The sequence below is a fragment of the Lepidochelys kempii genome, chromosome 3 (assembly GCF_965140265.1).
Source record: "Lepidochelys kempii isolate rLepKem1 chromosome 3, rLepKem1.hap2, whole genome shotgun sequence".
NCBI lineage: Eukaryota > Metazoa > Chordata > Testudines > Cheloniidae > Lepidochelys > Lepidochelys kempii.
Window position 1 is genome coordinate 84,626,082 of NC_133258.1, and position 20,684 is coordinate 84,646,765.

At 43.3% G+C, this 20,684-nt stretch overlaps 1 long non-coding RNA gene across 1 annotated transcript; it reads right to left on the reverse strand.

Annotated features, from left to right (window-relative positions):
- Positions 1-942: 942 nt before the first annotated feature.
- Positions 943-20,618, reverse strand: LOC140908927 (uncharacterized). Its single transcript, XR_012158019.1, has 5 exons — positions 14,179-20,618; positions 13,515-13,588; positions 9,620-9,776; positions 2,251-2,396; positions 943-1,580 (listed from the first exon to the last, which is right to left on the reverse strand). It is a non-coding gene; the product is annotated as an uncharacterized lncRNA (long non-coding RNA).
- Positions 20,619-20,684: the final 66 nt, after the last annotated feature.

A 20,684-nucleotide genomic window follows, 5' to 3' on the forward strand; every position in this document is an offset into this window, starting at 1 on the left:
TCAGTTGGGAATCAATTTGGAGTGGGCAAATCTACTGTTGGGGCTGCTGTGATGCAAGTAGCCCACACAATCAAAGATCTGCTGATATCAAGGGTAGTGACCCTGGGAAATGTGCAGGTCATAGTGGATGGCTTTGCTGCAATGGGATTCCCTAACTTTGGTGGGGCCATAGACAGAACCCATATCTCTATCTTGGCACCGGAGCACCAAGCCGACGAGTACATAAACCACAAGGGATACTTTTCAATAGTGCTGCAAGCTCTGGTGGATCACAAGGGACGTTTCACCAACATCAACGTGGGATGGCCAGGAAAGGTACATGACGCTCGCATCTTCAGGAACTCTGGTTTGTTTCAAAAGCTGCAGGAAGGGACTTTATTCCCAGACCAGAAAATAATTGTTGGGGATGTTGAAATGCCAATAGTTGTCCTTGGGGACCCAGCCAACCCCTTAATGCCATGGCTCATGAAGCCGTACACAGGCAGCCTGGACAGTAGTCCAGAGCTGTTCAACTACAGGCTAAGCAAGTGCAGAATGGTGGTAGAATGTGCATTTGGACGTTTAAAGGCACGCTGGCGCAGTTTACTGACTTGCTTAGACCTCAGCAAAACCAATATTCCCACTGTTATTACTGCTTGCTGTGTGCTCCACAATATCTGTGAGAGTAAGAGGGAGACGTTTATGGCGGGGTGGGAGGTTGAGGCAAATCGCCTGGCTGCTGGTTACGCGCAGCCAGACACCAGGGTGGTTAGAAGAGCACAGGAGGGCACGGTCCGCATCAGAGAAGCTTGAAAACAAGTTTCATGACTGGCCAGGCTACGGTGTGAAAGTTCTGTTTGTTTCTCCTTGATGAAACCCCCCGCCCCTTGGTTCACTCTACTTCCCTGTAAGCTAACCACCCTCCCCTCCTCCCTTCGATCACCACTTGCAGAGGCAATAAAGTCATTGTTGCTTCACATTCATGCATTCTTTATTCATTCATCACACAAATAGGGGGATGACTACCAAGGTAGCCCAGGAGGGGTGGTGGAGGAGGGAAGGAAAATGCCACACAGCACTTTAAAAGTTTAAAATTTATTGAATGCCAGCCTTCTTTTTTTTGGGCAATCCTCTAGTGGCTGGTTGGCCGGTGGACCCCCACCGCGTTCTTGGGCGTCTGGGTGTGGAGGCTATGGAACTTGGGGAGGAGGGCGGTTGGTTACACAGGGGCTGTAGTGGCAGTCTGTGCTCCAGCTGCCTTTGCTGCAGCTCAACCATACACTGGAGCATACTGGTTTGGTCCTCCAGCAGCCTCAGCATTGAATCCTGCCTCCCCTCATCACACTGCCGCCACATTTGAGCTTCAGCCCTGTCTTCAGCCCGCCACTTACTCTCTTCAGCCCGCCACCTCTCCTCCCGGTGATTTTGTGCTTTCCTGCACTCTGACATTATTTGCCTCCACGCATTCGTCTGTGCTCTGTCAGTGCGGGAGGACAGCATGAGCTCGGAGAACATTTCATCTCGAGTGCGTTTTTTTTTCTTTCTAATCTTCACTAGCCTCTGGGAAGGAGAAGATCCTGTGATCATTGAAACAGATGCAGCTGGTGGAGAAAAAAAAAGGGACAGCGGTATTTAAAAAAGACACATTTTATAAAATAGTGGCTACACTCTTTCAGGGTAAACCTTGCTGTTAACAAAAAGAAAAGGAGTACTTGTGGCACCTTAGAGACTAACCAATTTATTTGAGCATAAGCTTTTGTGAGCTACAGTTCACTTCACTGGATGCATACTGTGGAAACTGCAGAAGACATTATATACACAGAGACCATGAAACAATACCTCCTCCCACCCCACTCTCCTGCTGGTAATACCTTATCTAAAGTGATCACTCTCTTTACAATGTGTATGATAATCAAGGTGGGCCATTTCCAGCACAAATACAGGTTTTCTCACCCCCCCCCTTTTTTCAAAAACCACACACACAAACTCACTCTTTGTGTGTGTGGTTTTTGGAAAAAAAAAAGGGGGGGGGGTGAGAAAACCTGGATTTGTGCTGGAAATGGCCACCTTGATTATCATACACATTGTAATGAGAGTGATCACTTTAGATAAGCTATTACCAGCAGGAGAGTGGGGTGGGAGGAGGTATTGTTTCATGAAAGAAGTTCCAGAGATAGTGATGGATAATTCAGGAGGCTGGACATCAGTTTTCGCTGTTTTTTTTTTCTAGCACAAAAGGGGAAAATAGTATGTGAATGATAATAAACATACTGGCTCAGAATTACGCATATGAATAATTTCTCCATCAGCAACAAAACTGTTATTTCAAAACAGCCTGGAGGATAACGTATCTGTTCAATGGTTAGCAGCGTAGAACTCAGGCTCCAGCATGTCCTTCAACATAGGGAACAGTCAACCTGGGAGTCAAGGAAGGAGAAGGGAAAAAGATAGCAGTTGATTTATAATGTTTTTTTATAGGTCACTATGAGACTCTTGGGTCAGCATTGTGTCTGTGTGTGGCAGAGAGATGTATACCTTTTACTAAAGATTTTATCACAAGACACAGGGCTTGTCTACACAAACACTTAGTTTAAGGCAAGCTGGGGTGTAAATCTACCCCACACTAGTCTGTCGTGCAATAAGTGTGCATGTGGTCCCTTCTAAAGTGCACCAAAATTTCCCAAGTGTGCCTTGATCTACTCCCATTTCAAAGCAGTGTTGATCAAAGTGCACTGTGGAACTTTTTTTTAAGTGCATGACAGCAGGGCCCACAGAGACACTTAGTGCACGGCAGGCTAGTGCCAGGTAGATTTACACCCCAGCTTGCTGCAAACTAAGTGTTTGTTTAGACTAGCCCATAATAGGCTAAATCTAGAGCTCAGAGCCTCTGAAAGGGGGGAGGGAAAGGTGGTTCTAAGACACAGATCTTGAGACTGGCTCCTGGTGCAAATTAGAGCAGCCACTGGTCTGTTCTAACTTGCATTGACTTATAATGGCTGCTGGGGCCTTTACACTGCTGAGGAATCTGGAGTGCAGTGCACTCAGGCCTTGTCCCCTCCCTTCCCTCAAATGTCACTGTCAAGCTATCCTTCAGTGGCTCAAGAGTGTGGTTACCAACCTCAGGGCAGACTGTTAGGAGGCCGGGCACAAACCCCAAATAGGATGTGAATTCTATACTTAGATGTCACCAGATATCATATGTAAACTCCTGAGGCACTATAAACATCCTAACTGTGGAGTCACTAACAGTCCCTTTGTGTACTCCAGTTTATCTTGTCACCTAGGCAAGCTTGCCTTTATGATAGATTGCCCCTTATATAGAAAAAAAAGTCACAATATTCAGGTTACTCCCAGTCCCAAAGGACCAGTCACTTATCTCAGGTCAATTGCACCTTAGATCTCACATCAAGACAATGTTTGTAGCCATTTCTATAACAAACTATTTAAAGATTTATAAACTACAAAAAGAGAACAAGAGTTATTTACAAGGGTTAAAACAGGTAAACATACACATACAAATGAGTTATAGTCTTAAATTGCAAATGGTAATAGAAGCTTTTATAATAAGCAAGCTATATACGTCCCTTAGGGCTAACCAGCTAAATACTGGGGATCTCTTGCCGATGCCTAGAAAATCTTGCCCTTGAGAGTCCAAGCAACATAGAGATACACTTTCTCCTTTGTCAGAGATTTTTATTCCTCTACCCCCTTGGCTGAGCTGCCAGTTCAGCTGATAGGAGGAATTCACTTGTATGTTCCCCCTTCATGGAGCAATCCACAGTCTTTTGTCCTCTGATATTCCACAATAGTTTATCTGGTGTTAATAGGTCCTGCCCAACAGCAAAAAGCCCAACACTTTGTTTGAAGCCAGTATTTCACACTGATGCCTGATTTACACTGGAAAATTAAGTCAGCTTTATTATATCATTTAGGGTTGTGAAAAATCTACATCCCTGACCAGCATAGTTTAGCTGACCTAACCCGCAACATAGACAGTGCTATGTCCATGGAAGAATTCTTCCATCAACATAGCTATTGCCTATCGGGAGGTGGATTACCTCAACATACAGGAGAACCCTTCCATTGGCAGAGGTAGTGTCTACACTGACTTGCAGCATTTCAAGTGTAGACAAGTCCTAATTCAGGTCTCTTTCCTGTCTGGTGATTTACACAGTTACAGAGACTTACAGCAGTATCCTTACAATGTGCGATACAGATGTTAAGTGAGATTAATGCATGTAGCAATTTACAAGCATTAAGTAAGGTCTAAACCCTAAGCACAATTTTATAACTCAAATACCTATTTTACCAATACTAACCCACAGGGGAACCAGCCTGGTTCCAGCTATGAATTTGTCAATGCTCAGTTGAGACCTAGGGACTTCAGCATGAGCTGGATTTACCCTGCCTTTATGGCAGCTGAGCATTTCCCAATCCTCAAGTGCCCATTGAAGGCAGCTTTAAATCTTTTAGCACTGTTCTGACAGCACAAATTGACATTAGTGTGGGCTAAGATTGGGTTGTGACACTCTGTACCTCGGGGGAACACCCTACACCCGCATATTCATCTTTATAAAATAATTGTGTGGTATCCAATGCAAAGTTTCTCATGTTGGGTGTCCTCGGAAGGCTCATAATGCACTGAGCATGGTTGTTATAGTAATTGTTACAGTAATGTTATAGTAAGGTTATAATTTCATGTATATAGTTATGAGGCTGAAAATGTATCCTCATGGCTTAAAGCAAGCCCATGCAAAAACTCTCCAAGAACAGGGGGCAGTTCACATCTCATCAGAGCATGGATGGGACAAACCTAGCCCAGCCTCACAGGAACAATGGACACTGGTTTAGGCAGCAAAAAAATAATCTGTTGGACTCTTGAGGGAGTCACCCCCTTCCTTTGACAGTTTGGGACTGCGATGAGGTAATGCTCACCTGACTCTGAATGGGGGCGGGGGGGAGGGGGAAGCCAGGAGACAAAAAAGGACATGATAAAAGCAAGAGACATTTTGCCATGCTCTCTCTCTTCCACCTACATCTATAGATACCACCACCACCAAGCAACTGAAGCACTGATCAAAGGGGAGAGCCTCGCTGAAGAGCCAGCCTGTGGTGAGAAGCATCTAAGTTTGTAAGGACACTGAAAGTGTTAAGATCATCTTAGAATGCATTTTGCTTTTATTTCATTTGACCAACTCTTCTATTATCTCCCTGTGTGAGCTACAGCAAGTCACTCCTGTCTCAGTTTCTCCATCTGTAAAATGGGGATAATACCTATTTCGCAGGATGGCTGTGAGGAATAATTAGCTAATGTTTGCAAACATGAAAATTTTAAAGCAGAAGTGTTTCAAAGCCTTCCAGCTCCAGATTAAAGAAAAGGATGCAAAGCAAATGCAGTCTCCTCTTTAGATTAAATACTAAACTCTACTAGTGCACACACAGAGAACATAGGTCATTTAGATGGAATGTGTGCCTATCTGCATACTGAATGAACCAACTCAATGCAGATAGGCATAATCAGCTCCTTGCTAGGTGCTGTGATATTGAATCTCCATGATTTACTAATTCATAAGTGAGATTATGTTTTTCATGTTTGTGACACAGCATGTTAGCAAGTATGGTGGGTGGACTGGCCACTTTCAGACTTTATCATTCCTTTCTGACATGGCATTTTGTCTGACAATTGAGCACCAGATCATGTATCATTCAACACTCAGGTGAGTGCAGTGACATGAAATGGTTCAAATAAAGCCAGTCAGGCAGCATTTGGCCGGAAGCTTCCATTCTGAGGTCCACATTTTCATAATTGGGTAAACAAAGAAACAAGCATCTAATGGGATGATTGTATGTGCGTTTTACAACTGGTCACAAGAACTCAGTTTTTGTGAACACAATACTGCATAAACAGTGTTGTGTGCTGCACAGTTGCACACATGTAATTACAAAATATCGGGCCTGACTTTGAGTGGGAAGGAGATGAGTGAAAAAACATACAGCCGTGGCTGGGAATCTTTCACTGTGAAAAATCAATCCTGCAAAATCTACAAAGCCACAACCTCTTATGATATCCATATTTGAATAGCCAATGGCCATTAATATACCTAGCAAGAAACATGACTCTTTTACATTGGATTTTCTGTTTAGATTAGTCTGTTCTTAAAAAATTCTATTGATCTAGATTAGTTTGTAGAGATTTGAAATTCAAAGCATGTTCCAAAAATCCCAAGGGCAAAAAGTTAATGTTAACTTACAAAAAAAGTTAATTCCACCCTTTATCCACCCCTCCACCTCTTCCCCCTCAAAAAATAAGTTACACTAGCGAAAGAGAGGACAGAATTTGTCTCAGTATTTGACCTTTTAACATAAATAGGTCCTGATATTTTCCTCTCATACTGAAGTAAGTTAGGAATAACTCCACTGAAATCAATGAAGTTACAGCAGTTGTAGCTCAATTTTTCCAAGCCATTTCCAGAGGGTGGGAGTACAGAAGGAGGTGGGAGCTGAATTAAGATGGCACAGGCAGCCTGAATTTTGGCATTTCCTAACTTCTGAGTACTTGACTTTGTTACCTTCTTTTAACATTGTTTTTTAATTTGTACTATGATAATATCTAGGCCAGCGTTTTTCAAAGTTCAGGTTGTGACCCAGCACTGGGTTGCGGCATGTCAGGCACTGGGTCACTCTGATCAACACCGCCGATCGCGACATTGAAGTCCCGTTGGCGGTGCTGCCCAACTAAGGCAGGCTAGTGCCCACCTATTCTGACACCATGCTGCACCCCGGAAGTGGCCAGCAGCGGGTCCGGCTTCTAGGCAGGAGGGCCACAGGGCTCTGTGTGCTGCCCCCACCCCGAGCACTGACTCTGCATTCCCATTGGCCGGAAACCAGTCAAAGGGAGCTGGGGGGGGGTGATGCCTGGGGATGAGAGCTGCACGGAGCTGCTTGCGTGCCTCCACCTAGGAGCCGGACCTGCTGCTGGCTGCTTCTGGGGAGCAGCACAGTCTGCGGTGCCAGGACAGGCAGGAAGCCTGCCTTAGTACCCCTGCTGTCCCGCTGACTGGGAACTACTTGAGGTATGTCTGTGCCCCAATCCTGTGCCCCAATCCCCTAACCCTTAGCCCCCCCAAACCCGGAACCCCTCCCTCACCCCAAACCCCTCATCCCAGCCCCACCCTAGAGCCTGCACCGCCAACCCAGAGCCCTGACCCCCTGCCACACCCCAACCCCCTGCCCCAGCCCAAAGCCCCCTACCCCACCCTGAATTCTTCATTCCTGGCCCCACCCCACAGCCCTCACCCCCATACCCCAACCCTCTCCCATGAGCCTCTCCCATGCCCCAAACCCCTCATCCCCAGCTCTGTTGGGTCATGGGCACCAACAATTTTCTTCAACTGGGTCCCCAGAAAAAAGTTTGAAAACCAGTGATCTAGGAGGTGGTCTTGGATTTTGGATTCATAGGAGGCTGAAGAAATACACACACTACTCTTGTTGAGGTGCTGGTACTTAATACACAACCATAGTTTAGCATGAAGAAACATTTGTCCTCTGTGTATACTTGAGCCAGGTTTATAACATTTCATTACAATGTTGCTCATTCATGCCTGACAATTACCAGAAAGTGCCCTTCCAACTCTTAATGCTACTGTTATTTTTCTTATGTCCATCCTTTACTGTAATCAACTGCACAACACAGTACTTCCTTGGTCTAGCTCTGGAGGATCAACAAGCTGTTTAACAGAAAACTGTTGGTTCTGTACTGATGCCTTCAGAAGATTAGACAAAAGTACTGTAAATGCCAGTCAGTACTTTCCAAAAAATACTGGGGAAGGGTGATATAGCAAGAGAGAGCTGCCATTTCACTCTTCAGGATAACTGCACAAACATTAAAATTTCAGGAACATGAATGTTTTTATTGTGGGATGTTCTGTGCATACTAAGTAGTTTTGTCTTAACTAATGATATCCTAGGTGGTATCCTGCATCAGCTATGACAACCTAAATTAGAAGAGAAGTAAAGGCAGCCACAAAACTAATATATATAAATAAAATAAAACAAATAAATAAAATGGAAGAAAGGGGAAGTTTATTGTAATTAATATAAATCAGAAGTTAGCAATTATAGAAATTGATAAGGGAAAGGAAAGGGAATCAAGGAGAAATCTTTGGTCAGCAGAGTTAAGGACAACAACTAATATGAATATTAGGACCAAAAAGATCCTAACAATGATATTGGTCCATTACTAGATGAGAATGATAGAATTGTCAGTAATATGTCAGAAAAGGAAGAAAAGTTCAATAACTATTTCTGTTCTACATTTAGGAAGAAAACAGATGATATAGTCATATCAGATGATGACATTCTTTCTAATCCACGAGTATCTCAAGAGGATACTAAACAGAAGCTACTACAGGTAGACATTTTCAAATCAGCAGGTCTGGATAACTGGCATCCAAGAGTTTTAAAAGAGCTGGATGAGGTGTTTGCTGGACCATTAATGTTGATTTTCAATAAGTCTTAGAATACCACAGAAGGTCCAGAAAATTGGAATAAAGCTCATATTGTGCCAATTTTTAAACAGAGTAAACAGGACGACTTGGGTAATTACAGGTCTGTCAGTCTGACGTTGATCCCAAGCAAGGCAATGGAGTATCTGATACAGGACTTGATTAATAAATAATTAAAGGAGGGTAATATAATTAAGTGCCAATCAACATAGGTTCATGGAAAATAGATCCTGTCAAACTAACTTGATATATTTATTTGATGAAATTGCAAGTTTGGTTAATAAAGGTAATAGTGTCAAATATAATATATTTAGACTTCTGTAAGGCATTTGACTTGGTACTGCATAACATTTTGATTAAAAAACAAGAATAATATAAAATTAACATGGCATGGCTTAAAAGCTGGCTAACTGACAGGTCAAAATATCACTGTAAAAGGGGAATCATTATTGAATGTGTGTGTTTTGAGTGGGGTCCCAAAGGGAATGGTTTTTGGCCCTATGCTAATTAACATTTTTGTTAATGCCCTGGTAAAAATATATATATAAAATTATCACCGATACAGTTTGAAGAGGACACAAAAATTGCGGGATTGGTAAATAATGAAGAGGACTGGTCATTGATAGAGAGTGATCTGGATAGCTTTGTAAGCTGGGCTCAAGCAAATAATAAACATTTTAAAATGGCTAAATGTATTTGTGACACTGCACCCTATAGTCTTCATAGTGATATAATTATATGGTTATAGCATAATTATGATGCATTTTGTACAAGACGGGTCATGTGAGGTGTCGTTGAAAAAGTTATGACTTGCTGAATGTAATTATCCCATTTATATGCATGTATCATTTTTGTACCTAAAGTTAAGAATATTGACTGTGTATCTATTTCAATCATGCTTACTCTGAGTGACACCCACAACTAGACTTTCTGGTACAAAAAATGAAGAAGCCAGACAGTACTGATGGCTCATCAGCAAAGACAATGGACCCTGGAAGAAGTTAACCTTCCTGTGAACATTTTGGCCAGCCTATAAGCAATGGCTGTCCATCATGGTGGCCGCCCATGTCCATGTCATATCATCAGTCATTGTGAGCAGTCTCCAAAAGGCAATGCCCCAACTCATCCCTACTTACCTGAGATTGAGGGATCCTGGTTCAGCAGCTGATTTGATCTGTGTTCCTCCTGTGCATGCCACCATCACCAGGCACAGAAGAAGGTCCGGGTTGTTCGTCACACCAGAGCTGAGGCAATCGGTCAGACATGACCCTCCCTCCGTGACTGATCTCTCATCTATAAAGAATAGATTTTTTGACTGTTAGTCCATAACATCTGTAAGGGCTAGAGGGCCTGGACTTCACGCCCTTGATTCCAAACCACTGAGTGTTCTTTACTTACTTGTACCTAATAAACTGTCTTCTCATTCACTTTTGATTTTGTCTCTTTTCTGTTTCACTGAGACGATAGGTGACAGACCCTAAATCAGGGATTACCCAAACTTCCATCATTAGCAGGGGTCCTTTAATATCCCTTTTAGTTCCCTTTTCCCCTAACAGACTCAGCGGTACCCCAGTTCCAGGTGGCACCCCAGGGGGAACTCATCACAGTACCTATCTAGGAACAAAGAATGCAGGCCACCCTTACACAATGGGGAACTGAATCCTGGAAGCAGTGACTCTGAAAAAAGATTTGGGGATTATGATGGATAATCAGCTGAACATGAGCTCCACAATGTGACCCTGTGGCCAAAAGAGCTAATGCGATCCGGGGATGCATAAATTTGGGAATTTCACTTAGGAGTAGAGAGGTTATTTTATCTCTGTATTTGGCACTGGTGCAACCACTGCTGGGGTACGGTGTCCAGTTCTGGAGACCGCAATTCAAGAATGATTTAACAATTAGCTCCCTCCAATTTGTTCACATCCTTTCTGTAGTGGGGAGCCCAAAACTGGACGGAGTATTCCAGATGTGGCCTCACCAGTGCTGAATAGAGGGCAATAATCACTTCCCTCGATCTGCTAGCAATGCTTCTACTAATGTAGCCCAATATGCCATTAGCCTTCTTGGCAACAAGAGCACACTGTTGACTCATATCCAGCTTCGCGTCCACTATAATTCCCAGTCCTTTTCTGCAAATCTGCCGCTTAGCCAGTCGGTCCCCAGCCTGTAGCAGTGCCTGGGATTCTTCTGTCCTAAGTGCAGGACTCTGCACATGTTCTTGTTGATCATCATCAGATTTCTTTTGGCCCAATCCTCCAATTTGTCTAGGTCACTCAGGACCCTATCCCTACCCTCCAGCATATCTACCTCTTCCCACATCTTAGTGTCATCTGTAAACTTGTTGAGGTGCAATCCATCCCATCATCCAGATCATTAATGAAGATGTTGAACAAAACCGGCCTCAAGACAGACCCCTTGGGCACTACACTTGATACCGGCTGCCAACTAGACATTGAGCCATTGATCACTACCCGTTGAGCCCAACGATCTAGCCAGCTTTCTATCCACCTAATAGTCCATTCATCAAATCCATACTTTTTTAACTTGCTGGCAAGAATACTTTGGGATACCATATCAAAAGCTTTGCTAAACTCAAGATATATCACGTCCACCACTTTTCCCATATCCATAGAGCCAGTTATCTCATCATAGAAGGCAATCAGGTTAGTCAGGCATGACTTGCCCTTGGTGAATCCATATTGACTGTTCCTGATCACCTTCCTGTCCTTCAAGTGCTTCAAAATGGATTCCTTGAGGACCTGCTCTATGATTTTTCCAGGGACTGAGGTGTGGCTGACCGGTCTGTAGTTCCCCAGATTCTCCTTCTTCCCTTTTTTAAAGATGGGTACTATATTTGCCTTTTTCCAATTGTCAAGGACCTCCCCCAGTCACCACGGGTTTTCAAAAATAATGGCCAATGGCTCTGCAATCACATCCGCCAACTCCCTCAGCACACTCGGATGCATTAGATCCAGCCCCATGGACTTGTGTATGTCCAGCTTTCCTAAATAGTCCTTAACCTGTTCTTTCACCACTGAGGGCTGTTCACCTCTTCCCCATATTGTGCTGCCCAGTGCAGCAGTCTGGGACATGACCTTGTCTGTGAAAGCTGAGGCAAAAAAAGCATTGAGTACTTCAGCTTTTTCCACATCATCTGTCACTAAGTTGCCTCCCCCATTCAATAAGGGTCCCACACTTTCCCTGACCTCCTTCTTGTTGCTAATATACCAGTAGAAACCCTTCTTGTTACCCTTCACAACCCTTGCTAGCTGCAACTCCAGTTGTGCTTTGGCCTTCCTGATTACACCCCTGCATGCTCCAGCAACATTTTTATTCTCCTCCCTAGTCATCTGTCCAAGTTTCCATTTCTTGTAAGCTTCCTTTTTGTGTTTAAGATCACAGAAGATTTATCTGTTAAGCCAAGCTGGTCACCTGCCATATTTGCTATTCTTTCTGCACATTGGGATGGTTTGTTCCTGCACCCTCAATAAGTCTTCCTTAAAATACAGTCAGCTCTCCTGGACTCCTTTCCCCCTCATATTAGCCTCCCAGGTGGTCCTGCCCATCAGTTCCCTGAGGGAGTCAAAGTGCTTTTCTGAAGTCCAGGGTCCATATCCTGCTGCTCTCCTTTCTTCTTTTTGTCAGGATCCTTGAACTCGACCATTTCATGGTCACCACTGCACAGTTTGCCACCCATTTCTACTTCCTCTACCAATTCCTCCTTGTTTGTGAGCAGTAGGTCAAGAGGATCACAGCCCCTACTATACAAGAACTCAGACTAGATTATCACAATTGTCCCTTCTGGCCTTGGAATCTATGGATGTACCTACACTTAAACTTCATGCCAAGATCAATAATAGTGGCTCTTCCTTCATTGACTAAATGCAAGTCATTTTTGGATCATTCAGGGTAGATAGCCAGGTATTAGGTGGGCATATGCCTCAATGGTAGGACTGATAGCATGTGGGGCTGAGATTCTGTTTCTGAACAATATTTGAGTGTTGAAATGTTTGAGCACCACAGTGACTATTAACTCAGCTGGGACAGTGCTTCAGACGGGTGCAGTTCAACTTTCTGATCCTCTTCTTCCTTGTGTTCTTTAGTCACCAGTACATATATGAGAGTCTGTGAACCTGTTTCTAACCCCCAGGAAGAGAATGGAGTCCTTCTGTGCCATTTCTTCTTTGAGCAGCTCCAAGATCATGAAAGTCAACATGAGTGGCTAGTTATTTTTAGAAGAGTAGCTCCCACTAAGATTCCAACGCTGTTCATTTTACTGTTCACTTGCAGATGGCATTTATTCAAGACTGGGTGAGAGAATAGGAATACTGCCTTACATAATAAGATGACTTATGATTGTATTTAACACAAAGATCTGGTGATTCTTAGCTTCTTAGGCATCATGGTCAGTATAACTGAAGATACTTTTCTTTCTAATCAAGAAGAAGATACTTTTCTTTCTAATCAAGTGGTGATAGGATGTTATAAAATTTCCCTTAAAGCTGTGAGAGTCTGTTCTGTCCTCTGGTAGTCAGAGACACAAGGTGGGTGAGGGAATATCTTTTATTGGACCAACTTCTAAATAAAAGAGATTACCTCACCTACCTTGTCGCTCTGATATCCTGGGACCAATATGGCTACAACAACACTACAAACAACAGTGACAGTCAGTTCATCTGCCACAAGACATATTAGAGGGGAGCACTAACAACCAGACTCCTCTGGGTGGATCCTATTTATCTGCAACAAACATCTGAGTATTATACAAGATTCTATAGGAGAAAGTAATGCAGCTAAACAATATGTTGCTTTAGATGAGCCCTACTATATTATTTCTGACAGTCACACAATCTATATGACTTTTTAAACTATCTGTAGAATTTCTTTGAAAGGGTCATTTGTATTCAGAAACCTTTGTGATTAAACTATATTAATGAATGAAAGTGTAACGTTTTCTTGAGCATAAAGATTCTTCTAACAGTCATTCATAAAAGATTTCTGCACTATTTGTCAAGAATTAGCTATACATACCAGTTCCACAGATCCTATGTCTTCCATTGCTGCTCATGTCTTTTCTATGATGCAGTATGCATGCATAAAGTGGCCTGAAAAAAGCACATAGGGACTATCATTACCCTCATGTCTGCCCATCTAGTTCAGCAATTAATTCTGCTCCCAATGCCCAAATCAATTCTGTCCCCACAGTTCTAGCCCAACATTAGTTCTGTTTCCACATCTATTCTGTTCCCCTCCAATCTCTCATAAGTTCTGCCGGTGCCCCAGCATCAACTCTGCTCCTCAAGCAACTTCTGATGTGAAGTGATGAGTCATCCCTGAACTACAATCTGGTTAATCCACATGCAAAAAAGTGATTTGTCATTCCTGTGCTAGGCTCCAGCCAATCCACAAACTAAGAGCTGGTCTGCTGATTCTCAGGGCAAGTATATAAGCCTCACAGGAGCAACAGCCCCTCAGTCTGCCCAATGTCACTACAGGGCTTGGAACTCTCCCCTGCCTGATAGTGGTGACAGACTTCATAGACCTTGGCCTGCTCGAGCCCTGCTCCAGCGTAGCTCCCAGACCCACTCTTGCTTCGCTCTGAACCTACTCCTAACTCTGGCTCCAACCTCTGGTTCCAGTTCTTCATCCAACTGCCACCACACTGACCACCATACCCAACTACCACTGTACTTACCACTATGTCTTATCTTTTATGTCTCATTATTTCACATCTGGAGTTCTTCATCCCCTGTGCCCAGCAAGGTGGAGCTGTAGCAGGCACCCCTCTTGCCAGGCTGGATGTTGCAGGGAGTGGGGAGGAGCAGCGAGCCATTCTGCCTCCATTGCTCACAGGAGGGGCAGAGAGAAGAGGGAGTGGAGTCACTCTGAGTTGGTGGGCTCTTTCTGCTCACTCCTCCAATATACCCTCCCGTGAGAATGTTGTTGGCTCCTGAGTTGGGAGGGGGAGAGAGCTCTGTCTGCCTTCTGCAGCAGCCCTTATTGGCTGCTTTTCCCCAGGAGGTAGCAAATGGGGAAAGCAGTCAATCCAAGGGAGTTTTCCCCTAGGCAGTACTGAACATGTGTGCCCCTCAGACACCTGGCTAGCTTTTTCAAAAATGTATTACCCAGGTCTGCAACCGGGCATGCTTTAAGCACTGGCAGTCCAGGCTAAATTCTGTTACTCTGCAGTTGCTGTCTTCGGTGTATTTCAATGAGAACTTTTCTAATTGAGGTACATTCCTTGGGCTTGAGTCTCCTCTTATTTACACTGATGTAAATCAGCAGTTATATCACTGACCTCAATGGAATTGTGTGTGTTAAACCGGTGTGAGAGGAGAATCAAGGCCCTAATCCTTAACAAACAGGTCTCTGAACAGGCTTGAGATATTTGCTCCACTTAATACTTTTTGTCTTCTACATACATTTTTCCTACAAGTAGCTTTCAGTTTACTTCAGGAGTTGAACCTAATCACCACTAACTGGCATCTGGCAAGTACAGATAAAGTACAGATAAAACAGTAAGGACAAAATTGGGTGATGACACAAACACTTGGAAGTATATGTCAGTGGAAAGTACTATAACATACACCAATTTGGCATTCAGTGGGAAATAAATGTAACTTATGCACTGCTGGATTAAAGAGGGATAGCAGGAAAGGTAGATCTACAGGTTGCTTTATCTTACACTCTCGTTTTCCTGCTACCATATATCCCGGCATCACAGTGTGTATCATTCACCATGCTGGATTGTCACCTCCTGCTGGCAGTCTTGGGGATTAGCTTGAGGCCGATGCCCCCATCCATGGTCTGCACACCATCACCCAATCTCTGCCCTCTGCCTACAGCCCCTCTCGCAACCTCAGGAACCACAGTGTCTTCTTTGTGGCTTGGCCTCCCAGCTGTGTCACTGACCATGTTTCCCCCCCTTCTGGGGTAGTATAGCTCCTAGTCCAGATGCTTCCCCAGTGGCAACTGGAGTCAATTGTCCTGCCATTTCCCCACTGGCGAGTGTGGGGAACCTGGGCCTGCCCACTACTTCTGGTCCCAGCCCAGGGACCCTCCAGACCGCAGTCACTTACTGCATTCCTTTGCTTCTACTATCGCTGCATTTCCCCAGACCACCTCCCCATGGCCACAGCACCCTCCTCAGTTTCAGCAGCCCATCTGGAGCTCCTTCTCTTCTCCTGCCTGCACTGCTCTGTCCAAAGTGCTCCAGAGTTGCAGCCTACTCCAGACAGTCCTCCCTCCCCAATCTCCAGGTAGCTATTGACATTGCTCTGCCTTGCACTCTTTTTATATGGGTCTGCTGGGCCCTGATTGGCCACTCCTCATAGCTCCCTTCCTATTGGCTGCTTTTTGCGCAGCCTCCCTAGGGCTCTATTAACCCCTTGTCCGCCAGTGTGGGGCAGATGTGCCATCACACTCCCTCTTGCCCCTCTGTGTTTAAGTAATACATCTTCCACACCCACTGAATGCTAGATTGATGCTTTCTGGCCAACTCAAACCCATCATACAACAATACAGCCATTTTTGTCACTACTGAATTTGGCTGAGAGACTTCTACCATGGCAAGTTTATATCAAGTCTTGGCAGAAGAGGATCACATTCTACTAGTAGCTGAAAGCCCACACAATCACATGGGTGTAAATAATAAAGTTGTGTGTAAAAAAAGCTAAAAATAACTGAAAAACTTAAAAAATTGACAATAAGAGTGTGAATCCCATTTGTATGCTGGTTATCTTGGATGGGTGGTTGTTTTGATCTTTGTCTAGGAGGCCTTGTGCTGGGAGATGTGTGTTGATTTGTGCAGCTGGTGAATGAGGGGCTGTGTGTTCTGGGGGTTATTTTGTGTTCTGGTTGTGGTATGTGTATTGGTTGTGATGTATGGATGATTGTGTTGATTTGTGTGTAAGGAGAGTTGTGCTAGAAGAGTTGTGTGGATTTGTGTGGGTGACAGTTGGGCACATGGGTGTGGCAGTTGGACCAACCAATCGACCATCTGTGCAGTGTCCCTCATAAAACTGAAGAAACAGTCACATGCAGATTAGCTGAAGAGAAAGGGTGGGAATTGGTTGAGTTACCTCTGACATCACAATGGTCGAGGACTCTACAGACATAATAGGCTTCAGAGTGACACAAAGTGACAATCCTGAATCTTATTATATTGTATAGCTCCCAGCTGACACTGCCTTTTAACAGCTAACACAAATGACAAAGAGACACACAAGTGGTAACGGTCAACCCAAAACATGCAAAAACCTTAATACAGTACAGTGTCCCTAAAGGAAATCATTCAAAAGATCTTCCAGGTGTTAATATAGCTCCTCAGAACGAGTTTATAACACCAGTGCATACGAATGACTATATAAAGGGAAAAATAAAAGTGCACGACTGCCTCTGAAGCCATGGTGATAAAGATTAAATGCATATTCCACTTTATTGTTCTACATACTTTGAGATAGTAAATACATACATGGAAAAACAAAATTCCATTGACTGAATAATGCATATAGTATTAAAATCATGTATGCTGCATTTAACACAGGTCAGTTAGAACAGTATATATGCCCCGCATCTATTATCAAAATGGGTAAATTGCCTGGTGTATAGAATCTGGTATCACAAACCAACTGTAAGAATAACTACCATATATGGATTTCCCTTAACCTTTTTTCATGAGTGATTCAACAATATGGGTGTTGTTTTATTGCATACAACAGGAATTTCTTTTGATATCACAGATAACCTTGTTATTGTTTAAATTCATAACTAGTCTTTTAATCTTTTCTATCCTTTATACTTGTTATGAGATCTAGGCAAGTATCTTAGAAGTACCTTTGACACACATATATAGGACAAATCCAGTATCCACAGAGGCCTCCAGCAGCATAAATCTGCTGTACAAGGTGAGGCTGGATTTTGGAAGGCCATAAAAATGGGTGAATAGCCCTGAGACAGTGCAGAGCCAAACCCTGCAGAGGGTCCCTGCATGGCAGAATACACGGGATGGGTTGGCATAAGCTGAGGGAGCAGCAGGGCAAGGCCAAAGAATCCTTTGGTCCTACCCGCCCCAGAGCTGGGAATATGGGCCTTCTTCAGGCTCTGTGAACCAGCTACACAACAATGTTTAGGGGGGAGATTCCATCTGCTTTTGACATGTTCAGTGCACAGCCCACTGGACTTGGCCCATAGCATACATAGTTTGCATGGCTACTTTTCCCATAGTTGATTTAAACTACCAAAATGTATAAAAAGACATTAAAGTCAGACATTAAATTAGAAAATGCATCTTAAAGCTTAGTTTAAAAAATGCATTTGATTTAAAATATCAAGCATATCACCTTATTATTGTTCTTCAGTTAGAAGTCAACAAATGTTAATCATTGTACTCATTCACCCAGGAAGTATTAGTCTGATAACCCTCACTGTTGTATGATACAATGTGATATCAATTTTAGGATATAAACATTTTATAGCCAAAATGACTGGCAATTATGATGAACCACAATTAAAAGGAGATAGCTTATAAATCATCAGGAACAATCAGAACCATTAATTAGTAAGATATAATTGACCCACTATCAAGGTTAAGGAGAAAATAAGAGACACGGTTAATGGGATTTTTTTCATGAGCATTAAGAGCATTAAACCCCCAGTTGATTACTTTGTTAAAGTGTATTGGACCATGTCCATAATATAAATATGAAACAGTGAAGCAGGAAGCAACCACACTGTCAGTCTGTCAAGATAGGAAGATGAGAGTTGCAGCCAAAGACACAGGGAACAACAGGAGATTCCTACAGCTCTTTTAAGACAAGTTCTGAGGTCCCATCATCCATGGGAGATGTCCATGCACAATTCCCATTGAAATCAATGGAAGTTGCTCATGCTCATCTCCTAGGATGATTGAGTCCCTGCATTTTTCTGAAGTTGTTTTGGTGTATTTACATCCACAAAATGCTTAAATTTCTTAGCTAAAAATAGATCTAGAATGATCATTCTGTTGTCTGTGCTCCTTACTGAAGTTCTGACTTTCCCATCTTGATACCAGTACTTTGACACCAGGCTGCATTTTCTGTTGCAAGTAGCATTAAAATTGTAGCCCCTAATGATTTACCCAGATTTCCAGTTAACAGCAATGGAAATGTGTAAACATGTTTGGGTATTTAAGTACTGCATTGAATTTCCTTCTTTATTTTACACATTTTGAACAAGGGTCTGGTCCTGAATCACCCATGTCAACAGAATTTATGCCATGCACTGACTTTGATTGGAGCAGACCTAAATTGATTTTTCATATAGTCACCTTAGTCCTGGAATTAACTTTAGTTTTATTCTAATAGCTTGTTAGAAGTACATTGTAATGCTCCATATACGGTCAGGATTAAGGAGTAGCTTTAGTACTCTTAGTCCTCAAGATATCATTATACAGTGGATCATGTATTCCAAGACAGCATTTGGCAATGTGTAACAACCTGAAACTTTTAATTAACAGTGGCACTGGCAGCTGTAATATCAGAAAATATCAGTTTATTTCCCTGTCACAATTATATTATGCTGTTTCCCTCCTGCACTATAAAACACCCTGTAAAGAGGAAAGAGCTGCTGGTAAGTACAGCTACTGAGGAAGCTGTATGGCCAGGGAACAGTGCAAAAGCACTGGAGCCTCAATTCAGCAAAACACATTGCCCCAAGCATGTGAATAATGCCATTCCTGTTCAGGAAAGCAGGTAAGTGCGTGCTTTGCTGAGTAGAGATGGGATTACTCACGTGGTAAAAATGTGTAAGAGTTGAGTTAGTGCCTAGGTCTCCAAACAAAAGCCCCACTCCTAGTTGCATATCTTGAATTCTGTGGGATTTCCCTGTATATATCAGGACATCTATGTGATGGGAAGAGCACTAAGTCCCCTTTCTACTTCATACATGATTATCCCATAGAAACTCCCTAAATTTTGACTTGCTGATTTTTCCAGGCTTCTAGGCATGTTTTTTCCTCACACAGGACATGATTTGTTCCTAAGTTTGAACCCAGAATACTATGGTACTACGGGGGATGGTGATCTATGCCCAGAGGTAAGTGCAGAAGGGATATTGGGAGGAAACACAAGGAGGAGGATGCAACAAGGGGAGCCTCCTGATTCATACTGAGAAAGGAGGGCAATCAGCTAGTTATCTTAGGTGCATGTACACGAACGCAAGAAGCCTGGGAAACAAGCAAGAAGAATTGGAAGTCTTGGCACAGTCAAGTAACTATGATGTGACCTGAATAACAGACTTGGTGGGGTAGTTCACATGTCTGGAGCACTGTCATGGATGGGTATAAACTATTCAGGAAGGACAGGCAGGGGAGGAAAGATGGAGGAGTTTCACTGTATGTAAGAGAGCAGTATGATTGTTCAGAGCTCCAGGATGAAACTACAGAAAACTCTTTTGAGAGTCTTTGGGTTAAGTTTAGAGGCGAGAGCAACAAGGGTGATGTCGTGGTGGGCATCTTCTATAGACCACCAGACCAGGAGGAGGCGGTAGACAAGGCTTTCTTCGGACAACTAACAGAAGTTTCCAGGACACAGGCCCTAGTTCTAATGTGGGACTTCAATCACTCTGACATCTCCTGGGAGAGCAATACAGCAGTGCACAGACAATCCAGGAAATTTTTGAAGAATGTTGGGGATAAGTTCCTGGTACAACTACTGGAGGAACCAACCAGAGGCCGTTCTCCTCTTGACCTGCTGCTTACAAACAGGGAAGAATTGGTAGGGGAAGTAGAAGTGCGAAGCAACCTAGGCAGCAGTGACCATGAGATGGTTGAGCAGGCAACCAGTTTGGCTCAACAGTGAAATCTTCAGTGAGCTTAAACACAAAAAGGAAGCTTACAAGAAGTGGAAACTTGGACAGATGAGTAGGGAGGAGCATAAAAATATTGCTCGAGCATGCAGGGGTGTAATCAGGAAGGCCAAAACTCAACTGGAGTTGCAGCTAGCAAGGAATATGAAGGGTAACAAGAAAGGTTTCTACAGGTATGTTAGCAACAAGAAAAAGTTCAGGGAAACTGTGGGACTCTTAATGAATGGGGGAGGCAACATAGTGACAAGAGGAAAAGGAGTACTTGTGGCACCTTAGAGACTAACCAATTTATTTGAGCATAAGCTTTCATGAGCTGAGCTGTAGCTCACGAAAGCTTATGCTCAAATAAATTGGTTA